Source organism: Grampus griseus (genome assembly GCF_964374135.1).
Source record: "Grampus griseus genome assembly, chromosome: 8".
In the NCBI taxonomy this organism is placed as follows: Eukaryota; Metazoa; Chordata; class Mammalia; order Artiodactyla; family Delphinidae; genus Grampus; species Grampus griseus.
The window spans coordinates 93,442,058-93,451,590 of record NC_139002.1 but is presented as its reverse complement, the minus strand read 5'-3'; the positions used below and the strand labels follow the sequence as shown (position 1 = coordinate 93,451,590).

General features: G+C 44.4%; 1 long non-coding RNA gene across 1 annotated transcript; it reads right to left on the bottom strand.

The window, feature by feature from the left end:
• Nucleotides 1–7,904: 7,904 nt before the first annotated feature.
• On the bottom strand, nt 7,905–8,296 carry LOC309825594. Its single transcript, XR_014297054.1, has 2 exons — nt 8,204–8,296; nt 7,905–8,139 (listed from the first exon to the last, which is right to left on the bottom strand). It is a non-coding gene; the product is annotated as an uncharacterized lncRNA (long non-coding RNA).
• Nucleotides 8,297–9,533: the final 1,237 nt, after the last annotated feature.

The following is a 9,533-nucleotide window of genomic DNA, read 5'->3' as shown; positions in this document are numbered from 1 at the left end:
AGCCCAATAAAAATTCAGTGCAATAGATTGGAGGTGACAGTTAGAGTCACAGTTTTGGAATCGTATGGATCCCGATTGAACTCCGTGGTGGCAGAAGAAGAATAGCACTGTGTCGTAGTGCGTACTCACCTTGACCAGAAAGCCCAAAACCAGGCTCGGTGTCTTCCCGGGCTATAAAGAGTGAGGTAACCTAGATTTATGAAACGGTGACTGTGGCCATGCTACTAACCACTATTGTGACTCCTTAACTAGGCAGAACACAATTTTTAAATCCAGGATGGATCCTTAACATACTCAGAACATCTTCTCCATCCAAACACTCACCTTGGGTTTGCCGTGGAAATCTTTGACTCAGCCTCATCCCCTTTGATCCATGAAATTTTAGCTCTTGCCTCTGTCATTGACTGGAGCAACTTTCTGTCGCTCACACTGGCTCACACTTACTTTAACTACCCTATGCATTACTTGCCTTGTGGTACATCGTCATTTGGGTCCTCTAGTCCTCCTGTACTGGTGTTGGGATTTTGCAGTTCCATTATTTCTCTTCTTGCACTCATCTGACTACAGCCTGTTTCTGAATGATTCTTATATATTCAGTATCCCTCTCCCAACTATATTGTGACAATCAACATACAAACAAAAGCTAAAAGCAGAAGGGGACTCAATTGCTTAGGACGAGAGAGTCAATACATTTTACTTTGCATGCTAGCTCAAGTAAAACGGAAGTGGCATTTTAGAGCACTGGGTTGAGAAGTATTTCTGTACTCAGTGGAAAAGAGTACCATAATTGATTAATGTGTTCCTGTATACATGAAGACAGATTACATTCATGCAGAAGCATCTCATTCTCATCCTAAAGAGCTAAGGGTAAAATATGAAAACAGAACCCAGGGAGGTCCTTTTGCAAATAGGTATGATGGTTAAATTTTATGTTCTCTTGGCTAGGCTGTGGTATCCAACTGTGGTCAAAACTTTGTCTAGATATTGCTGTGAAGGTATTTTGTAGATGTCATTAACATCTACAATCAGTTGACTTTAATTAAAAGAGATTACTCTCAATAATGTGGGTAGGTCTTATCCAATCAGTTGAAGGCCTTTGAAGGCCTTAAGAGCAGAAACGGGTTTCTCAGAAAAGAAATTTTTTGCAAAATTTAACATAGAAATCCTTCCTGAATTTCCAGCCGGCCAGGCTCCCTGACTGATACCACAAGGAAAACAGGCTAGAGTATGGCAAGTCTGATGCCAGTTATCCCTTTAATAAAGAAATAGTTATACCTGCTACTATTTTGGACAACACAAGAAGATTAGCATTTACTATCCAAGAAGCAGCTGCATCCAGGGACTAAAGTTCTCCTTTGTTTGCCTTGAAGCCACGGTGGTACCATGTTATGGGGAAATAGGATTTATTGAGCCAGAGTGGACCCTGGTCTGCAAGTACTTCCTGCAGTTGCCCATGCACCCTGTACTGGTAACATTAGTGATAAAGTTCAGAGGTGTTGGTTAGATGAAATATGACAGATGGCAGACTTCCTTTCCTTCTACATAATGCCTTCCTAAAGACTTAAATGCAGCTTGGAGTTCTCGGCAAAGTTTGCCATTTTCTGTTACTCAATCATATTCTTTCCATGTGACCTGCAACAGCTGTTCTGTCACCAATTATACCATTTCTTCCTGATAAATTAAAAACAGCTCTAATTAAATGGTATAATGAAATCATCAATCTATGTTCTTGAGGCAGAACTGTAATGTAATTAGTTATTGATACTGCAAGGCAGGGCTTAGCTAGAATGAGAGTAGGGTGGTGGGTGGCTCTGGGATTCTCACAAGGCACATGGTCATTGTTGGAGGTACATACCCAATTCATCTGGTTGTTTCCCCAAAGGATGATTGTTATGTTAATATGGTCCATGAGAGCAGAATAATAATATTGTTTTTAAATGTAACACAACTGTTCTCAGTACTGCCAGTGAGGTCTATAGGGACAGGATAGGTCATTTTCCTTGGGTAATCTTAGTAATAAATAATTTCCAGGGAAAGAACAATTGATTTGAGGAATAAATAGAAATTATGGAAGTATAATGAGAACTTCTCTAGTATGGATATCAGTCTTTTCCCAAGGAAATTATGATAGAGCTACTTGATAACTGGGACTATCTCCTATTATTAATTTTGTGCATTCCATCTTTGCTTCCCACTGTAATTGCTCGTAGAATGAATGCCTTGGTGTTTAGAGTAATTGTATTAGGCAGCTTAGTTTCATCTTTCATAGAACTGTATTAAAACGAATCACCATAATAAAAACTATACCTGTAAGCACTCCCTCCTATTAACAACTCAAAAATATTAGAAAGGAAAGAAGTGGAAAATCTATTCGTATACTAAGATTGGCTTACCATTGTTAGACCTGCGCGGTCTCCTAGGAGTTTCGACTCGCCCAGGAAACAACAAGAGTCGGAAGTCGATGCAAAACGCAAGAGGTTTATTGAAAGCCGGTGTACCGGGGTTCCTTGGTCCTCACGCAGGAGGTCGAAGAAGGAACCCTTTTGGGCGCGAATATGTCAGTTTTATAGGTTCCCACTTCCCCGTATGTAAATTATAGATTTGGTTGTGTTCTCCTGCTGATTGGTCCCGGCTTAGGCTCGGACCAGAGAGGGAACTTGTCCCCAGCTGCCTGATTGGTCTTTGACAGACACCTTTTTTTACATTTTGTTATCTCCCTCCTTCTCCCCAGCTTCCTGATTGGTCTTTGACAGACACCTTTTTTACATTTTGTTATCTCCCTCCTTCTCGGAAGGGGGCCGGACATCCTGGAAATTCACCCATTGTCTAAGAAGCCCCTATTGTCTGGAGAGTTCTTAATCATTAGCTGGAACAATGTCCCTCGAGTCCCACATTCCCCCCTTTTTCTTGTGACTATTGATTCCAATCATGGAATCTCAACCTTCTGTTCGTAAACTTTGGTACTGTTGTCTTAACATTAGAACTTGTACAGTACTGATACGTTCTCTAATAAATGCTATCAGGCGATTTAGAACACATGGTCCAAAAGTTAAAATCAACAATAAAACAATAAGAGGTCCCAACAGAGTAGAGATTAAGGTGGTAAACCAGGGGGACTTATCAAACCATGATTGAAACCATCCTGAACATTTACTCCGGTGTCCGGTATCCTCATTATGAGAATAATTAGCCGTTACAGTAATAAAATCCCAAGTTGAGGTGGGTTTCCAATTAGTATCCCCGGTAGTTTCACATCCCCAGCTTTTGCAATAAAAGTTTTCAGTTCCACCACATTTATAATTCAGAGATCAAGGGCGGTGGAACCTGGGGCATACGTAGAAAGTGAGGATACCAAGCATCATTCTTTTGCCTGCATTTTTGCAACCCGGCCCAAACCAATCAGTTTCCGAAACTTTGGAAGGGGCAGTGTTCATATCATGAGAATCTTCTGTATCCCAATAAGGTGCTCCTATAGCCAATTTACAAACATCAGGAAAAAGATCTGGCCACCAGGTCCAGGGGGGTGCAGTATGACTAATGGACCAGGTTACATCTCCAGTCTGAGAAATTACCTGCCAAGTTAAACGTTGGGGGAGGTGAGGGCTAAAATCACTTACAGTCAGTAAAGGCAGTAAAACCAAAATTATAAGTCTTAGGTTCGTAGAAGCTTGAGTTTGAGCGGGTTGTCGGTTCTTTGGGCCCGCCATCCTGATGATGCCGTCGCTGGTGCAGCCTTCACATGTGAAGCATGGATCCAGGCAGCGATGCCGTCCACTTTTATGGCCATTGGGGTGGTGAGGAGGACAGTGTATGGTCCTTTCCATCGAGGTTCCAACGTCTGGGTTCGATGCCGACGGACGTATACGGAGTCTCTGACTTGGAAAGGATGAGTTTCTCCCGGTGTTCCCGGTTGGTAGGCCTTGGCGAGTTGGGACCATATTTCTTTCTGGACCAATTGGAGTCCCAGTAGCCTAGCATATAAGTCAGTGTTATTTTGACAATCAGGTTTTATTTCTTTTCCTAAAGTGAGGAGGGGAGGCGGGGCACCATATAATATTTCAAAAGGAGTAAGATGGTATCGGGAAGGTGTATTTCTAACCCGGAATAGGGCCAAAGGAAGGAGCACCGTCCAATCGGTACCGCCAGTCTCCAAGGACAATTTAGTTAGGGTCTCTGAGTCCTATTCATTCTTTCTACCTGACCTAAACTTTGGGGTCTATAGGCACAATGTAATTTCCAATCAGTCCCCAAATATCTGGCCACATCCTGACTTACCTGGGCGACGAAGGCTGGACCATTATCAGACCCTATTACCTTTGATGCTCCAAATCGAGGAAAAATTTCTTCTAAAATCTTCTTGGCTACTACAGCAGCTGTTTCTTTCTTTGTTGGGAAAGCCTCTATCCATCCTGAAAAAGTGTCTACAAAAACTAAAAGGTATTTATTACCGTACCTTCCAGGACGCACTTCGGTAAAGTCCACTTCCCAGTAAGTTCCTGGGCGGTCCCCCCTGAGTCTCTTTCCAGTTTCAAGTTTCCCTTTGTGAGCATTTACCTGTTGACATGGGACGCATTCCTGCACAATTTGTTCAGCTAATTTTGTCATTCCAGGGGTTTCGTACCCGGCTTTTTGTAACAAGGCTACCATCTTTTTAGTCCCCAAATGTGTCCATCTGTGCATCTTCCTCCAGGAAACTGCTCCCATCCGTGAACCAGGTGAAATCAGCATCAGGGAGGGGCAGGTCCATCAGATCTGGCCTACTGCCGTGTGCTGCGGCTAGTACTTCCTGACAATCATGTATGATGGTGGAGCCTTCCAAGTCAGGATCAGGTAGCAAGGTGGCTGGATTGAGTCCTGTGGCTGGAGCAAACTTGATGCGATCTGAGTTTAGCAACAGGGTTTGGTAGTGGGTCATCCTGGCATTAGTTAGCCACCTATCCGGTGGTTGACGGACTACATTTTCCAGGGCATGAGGAGCTGTTATCGTTAGATTTTGTCCTAAAGTTAGTTTGTCAGCATCTTTGACTAGAACGGCCACTGCAGCGATTATCTTTAAACAGGTGGGCCATCCTGATGCCACAGGGTCCAATTTTTTTGACAAATAAGCAACTGGGCGATTCCAGGGACCCACTTTCTGAGTCAATACTCCTTTTGCAATGCCCTTATTTTCGGCCACATATAAATGAAAAGGTTTGGTTACATCTGGCAGTCCTAGGGCTGGAGCTGAAAGTAAAGCTCGTTTGATTTGGTCAAAAGCCCGTTGTTCCTTATCGCCCCAAACGAAAAGAGTGCTGTTTTTGGTTAGGGGGTACAATGGGGCTGCCAGCTCAGCAAACCCTGGAATCCATAGTCTACAGAATCCGGCCGTCCCCATTCCGGCAGTTTCTGCCCAGGCTTGAGGGAACCGAGTTACCCAATCAGTAACATTAACTCGTGAGGATGAAGGCTGCTCGTATAATTTATATTCATCTTCTAATTTCATAGTCAATATTTGAAGTAACCTTCCCTTATTATCAGTTATGGTGGGACCTTCTGGCTGAAAGTGGATTTGAGCCCCTACTTTGGAGAGTAAATCTCTTCCCAGCAAAGGATAGGGGCATTCCGGAATAATCAAAAATGAATGGGTTACTCGTCCAATCCCAAGATCTACTGTCCTTCGTGTGGTCCATGAATATTGTTTATTCCCAGTGGCTCCTTGTACCCATGACCTTTTAGCTGAGATAGGACCTTTTGAGTGGAGAAGGACGGAGTGCTGGGCTCCGGTATCTACCAAAAATTGAACAGGTTCCCCCTCCACTTTAAGAGTTACCCGGGGCTCGGGGAGAGGGTTCGAGCCCTGACTTTCCTAGTCTTCTTCTTTCAATGTTAAGATTTTGTTTTTGGTTGGCCTTCCTCCATTCTTTTTCTTAGGGCATTCTCTCGCCCAATGTCCTTTTTCTTTACAGTAGGCACATTGGTCCTTGTCTAATGGCCGCCTTCTGTCTGCCGTTCGCCCTTCCTGCCTATTTCTATCCCCTTTATTTCTTCCTCCAACCACAGTGGCCAGTATCTTACTTAAATTCCTCTCCTGTCTCTTATCCCGTCTTATTTCATGGGCTTCCTGCTCTTTCTGCTTTCTTTCTTCCTTCTCTTCCTCTGTTTCTCTTTTGTTACATACTTTATCTGCGTCTTTTACTAACTCCTGAAGCGAAAATCCCTGCAAGCCATCTAGCCTCTGTAATTTCTTCTTAATATCAGGGGCCACTTGATCTATGAAAGCCATTGCTATAGTAGCCCTATGTCCCTCCGAAGTTGGATCATAAGGGGTAAAGCGTCTAAAGGCTTCCATTAAACATTCCAGGAACACAGTTGGCGATTCCTGGGGCCCCTGAGTTACTTCCCTTACCTTAGCCAAATTAGTGGGCCGTCTGGCCGCTCCATGGAGACCCGCCACCAGAGCCTGGCGATACATTTTCAGGCGCTCCCTACCTTCCGGGGCATTGAAATCCCAGTTTGGCCTGACGAGTGGGAAACCAGCATCAATCTTGTTAGGCAGCTGGGTAGGTTGCCCATTGGCGCCTAATACATTTTTTCTGGCTTCTAAAAGAACCCGTTGCCTCTCCTCAGTCGTTAGGAGAGTCTGGAGCAGCTGCTGACAATCATCCCATGTGGGCTGGTGGGAGAAAACAAGAGATTCTATTAAAGCGGTAAGGGCCTGTGGATTTTCGGAAAAAGTTGGGTTATGCATTTTCCAATTATAAAGATCTGCAGAGGAAAAGGGCCAATATTGGAGAGGTCTATTCCCTTGGCCATCGGGGGGGCCATATTCTCTAAGAGGTAGGGCAGTGGAGTCCGGGGAGATAGCCCTCCGGCTCCTAGTGCCCACTGAGGGACCCCTTTCTTCTTCCATCATGGATGGTTCCCTTGGTGCCGAGGGCAGTGGAGCTGGGGGTCCTCTAGGTGGTAGGGGATTCGGGGCCGGAGGATAAGGGGGTGGGGAATCCAAAAGAAGCAAATCGGACTGCAGGTCAGGATAAATTGCCTTCGGTAGATCCGGGGCGTCGGGTAGCTTCTCCGTGTTGGGGTTTTTCTTTAAGGCTAATATTTCCGACGCTGCTGATGTATGCGCGGACGTACCTGTTGAGGAAACAAAGGGCCGGACCCACGGAGGTGGGGAGAGAATTAAATCTTCCCAGACCAAGACATATGGTACTTGGTCTGGATGTCCGTGGGGATCTATATTAAATATCTTAGACTTCAGCAACTTAATCTTGTCTAATAAAAAGGATCCTTCGGGGGGCCATCCTATCTGAAATGTTGGCCATTCAGAGGCACACAAAGTCTGCCACTTTCCTTTCTTTACCTCTACCGAAAAATAATGGGCTCTGGCCCGAACTTCGGTCCAATAGCTTAGGGTAAGGGAAAGAGAAGTCGTCATAGTTTGTCCCATTGTCGTCCGTCAGAGAAGAAGAATAGACCACAATACAGAAACAGTTAAAACTCCACGAAACACATATACGTATGGGCCACCGCGAGCTCGCTTCAAAACCGAAACTTCTTCAGATGGCAGTTATCACCAAGGGAACTGCCGAAACCGAGTGAAGGGGAGACAGACTTTGCCTCTCCTTCCAGATGAGCCACCAGGGCGTCCCCTAGGGCTCATGGACGCCGGCTATTAGCACGTCTGCCTAGCCAGAAGTCCGATACAGATTCCATAATAAGCCGATTCTTACGGCTTTCCTCCGATAATGGCCCACAAAGAACAAGGGACAAACAGACAATCAAGCTCGAGCTTACCTGGTACCTCCAACTCCCGATGTTCTTGTGGTCCGGGGCGAGTGGAATCCCGGACGAGCCCCCAAATGTTAGACCTGCGCGGTCTCCTAGGAGTTTCGACTCGCCCAGGAAACAACAAGAGTCGGAAGTCGATGCAAAACGCAAGAGGTTTATTGAAAGCCGGTGCACCGGGGTTCCTTGGTCCTCACGCAGGAGGTCGAAGAAGGAACCCTTTTGGGCGCGAATATGTCAGTTTTATAGGTTCCCACTTCCCCGTATGTAAATTATAGATTTGGTTGTGTTCTCCTGCTGATTGGTCCCGGCTTAGGCTCGGACCAGAGAGGGAACTTGTCCCCAGCTGCCTGATTGGTCTTTGACAGACACCTTTTTTTACATTTTGTTATCTCCCTCCTTCTCCCCAGCTTCCTGATTGGTCTTTGACAGACACCTTTTTTACATTTTGTTATCTCCCTCCTTCTCGGAAGGGGGCCGGACATCCTGGAAATTCACCCATTGTCTAAGAAGCCCCTATTGTCTGGAGAGTTCTTAATCATTAGCTGGAACAATGTCCCTCGAGTCCCACACCCTGTCCCCTGGACTATACAACAAACGGCTGGTGTTTAAATGTTTGGGGTTTTTTTCCCCTAAGAATCTCAGTAACAGTGTTAACATACCAACATGAATGAAATTAGTTTTTTTAACATATAACTGTAATACTGTCTGATTGATTGATTATTTGTTCAGTAACTATAAAAGTGTTTTGCGCTGTAAACAACAGCCAGTTTAACCAGAAAAGGAACTTAGGAAAGGTTACTTTTAACTTATGACTCTCTAGGAGGGCATGAGAACTGGATTCTTGAGCCACAAGTGCAGGGACAATTCTTAGTTCCACTAAAGGACTTTTTGCAGGGAAAATGCTGCTCCATCACTGCTTGGCCTATGATAGTCTATAATACTTAGGTCTGGATGCCAGAAGCTCCGCCACGGCCATCCACAAGGAACCAGGTGGCTCTCTCACCACAATCGCCAGAATATTAATTCTCATATTAATTATGAGAGTATGTGTATGTCACAGTGTATGTCTACCACTTCCTTCAGAACCCAGGTGTGCTAAGGTACATGTGAGTAGCAGAACCATGTCACATATCTGCACCATAGTAGCAGGGATGTCCAGTTATGCAAGTCCTCTGGCTCTTCCTTGGAATGGCAAGATTCGTTAAAGTTGAAAATGACCAAAATATAAGGAGGGTGTTCAGGCCTGTTGCAGAGCCACAAATGATGCATGTTTACTACACAGAGGCAGTCCAGGTGCACAATTTGTACACAGTATTAGAGGCTTACGGGCTTTTGAAATGTCTGAACTATTTTCAAATAAAAGGGAACATTCACTAATCTATAAATGACAGTGTTGTCAAGCTATTTATAGTCCTCCCAGGCTAGTGCAGGTTTGGATTGTTATTGTAACGGATGTGTGACAGAATGACTAGTCAATAAAAAATTTCTGGTATTGCATGATGCAAGGAACACACATAGACGTTGCTTATTTTTAGTGACACTTCCTTTGTGAAGGGATTTATAAACTCTGAAGGAAAACAGCTGAATAGATTACATTGGTTTGGAAAGGATTAATTTATTAAGGAGTTTGAAATAAACTTATATGCATGACTTAGAAAGACATCCAAGGGCAAGCCGAGGATGACCAGCTAGTGGTATTGGATATATTTTTTAGAGGGAAAAGTTTCTTCAAAAAAAAACCCAAAGCTTTATCCCTAGAGATG